General features: G+C 38.8%; 1 pseudogene; it reads left to right on the forward strand.

The window, feature by feature from the left end:
- Positions 1-940: 940 nt before the first annotated feature.
- On the forward strand, positions 941-997 carry LOC116094525 (annotated as a pseudogene).
- The last annotated feature ends 914 nt before the right edge of the window (positions 998-1911 follow it).

A 1911-nucleotide genomic window follows, 5' to 3' on the forward strand; every position in this document is an offset into this window, starting at 1 on the left:
GAAACTGGGAATGGAGAAATTTACATGTAAATAAAGAAAATATCTAAAAGAAAAAAAAAAGAATGCGTGTGAAATATTTACATCTACTACTTAGTGGTGTGATGCTGCGTTCTGCATTGCTGTTTGGGAAGGGACAGTGTAACAAGATTCCTGCCCCTGGAACAGAGCTAGCAGGCTGTGGACCTCTATGAGTGTTGATGGTTGCTTGCAGTAAGGCTTGTTTGAATAATAAGGTATTTATCTCCGGGTTCCTCCTTCAGAAAATATTCTCCCTGACAAGGTTCTTGGGGATTGTTCTGCCAAGGTTAATGAGTCTATGATAATTAGAAGCAGCATTTGTCTAATGCCTTTAGCAAAATGTTAAATACTGTGACATTCAGGACAACCCTTAAGGCTGTGGGAAAGAACTCTGAAAACATGAATTCAAGAATGTATAGCTTCTCAAATATGTAAAATATAAGGATGCAATATGAATTGTATGAGGGGTTTCATGAACCTAAAAAAGCAGAGGCAGCTGCATTATGAGGCAGCTTGTCAGAAAGGTACTAAGGAAGGAGTGTGGTAATGGCAAGGCCAGATCCCTTTCAGCTCAATTTAGTGTTTTGTGCTTACAAAGGCAGGTAGATTACTCAGTTCAAAATCAGCCTGAAACAGAGCTAGTTTAGGCCTAGGTGTGGTGAGAATGGTGATCTTAGAGCAAAATCTCACCCAGCTAGCTTATTGTCTGTGTTTACAAAGGCAGGCAGATCTTTGAATTCATTTGCTATGTTAAAAAAAAAAAAATTATACTGGCTGTCTTTTTCTAGGAATCACGGAGCTAAGGTCATAAAATGTTGATTCATGGGGTAATCAAAGGGAACCTAGGTAAATGATTGACTTGATGTGTAATTAAAAGTCTGTGCTTTTGGTCTGTAAGAGATTTGCTAGAAGAGGGCTACTGCAGTTTTCTTTTTAGAATTTGTCTGGCAGGTTCTCTGATTTTGGTTAGAAAACCTAAGAATTTTTTCTAGGAGCTTTCCTGCCTTTGGTCAGAAAACCCAATGAGCAATTCAGAGAGCTTTTGGATTTTTGTCTAGCAAGAGAAAACTTTCCGGACCAGAGAGGTGCATAGGAGCCATGTTAAGCAGACTAGAGAACTGTCAGCTTGTACCCATGGTTGACTTCGAATAATTTCTTTCACCACTCCCAGCTATCCTCAGGAACCTCTCCCTGAGCTAAGGCTGTTCTCTGGCAGTGTGGAACTTTCCTACTAAGAATAAGATAGGGAAGACCCTTCCCACTTTGCTTTCTAACCTTGTCCTGGAATTCCTTGCCAGTTCAGTGAGAGCAGAAAAACCAGAAAAGGATGAAGTAATATGAAAGAAGTAATAAAGCTGTCCTGGTTTGCAGGGAAGTGTTTATATAGAAAATCCAAAATAACAGAATCTATATGTTGCTGACTGCAATTGGTATTGATGTGTTCTTAAGTGATTGTTTATCATCAAGCTCATCAGCAAGTCAGAAGAGTGGCCAGCTTTTACAAATCTGAATGTATACATCCCTCAGTCCTATTTATTTACTTATTTAAAGACTGCTGCTTTGAGACAAGGTCTCATGTATCTCAGTTTGGCCTTGAACTCACAATACACAAGTATAAGGTGAACTGCTGATCCTTCTGCCTACAGCATGCTGTGATTACAGGTCCATGGTACCATTATATCTTGGCCATCCAATCTATGGCTTTGTGCACTGCACCCTAGATGAACATTTTTACTACAGATCTGTTCCCCACAACTTCAGGATGCCTTAAGGAGATTTAGCTTGTGTTTCCTTGGTAACTAATAAAATGAAGCTTTTTTTTTTTTTTTTTTTTTTTTTTTTATGTCTCCTACTATTTGAATGCTTTTATTTGGGGATGAATGTTTGGTCCAT

This window comes from Mastomys coucha, unplaced genomic scaffold (assembly GCF_008632895.1).
Source record: "Mastomys coucha isolate ucsf_1 unplaced genomic scaffold, UCSF_Mcou_1 pScaffold16, whole genome shotgun sequence".
Classification (NCBI taxonomy): Eukaryota; Metazoa; Chordata; class Mammalia; order Rodentia; family Muridae; genus Mastomys; species Mastomys coucha.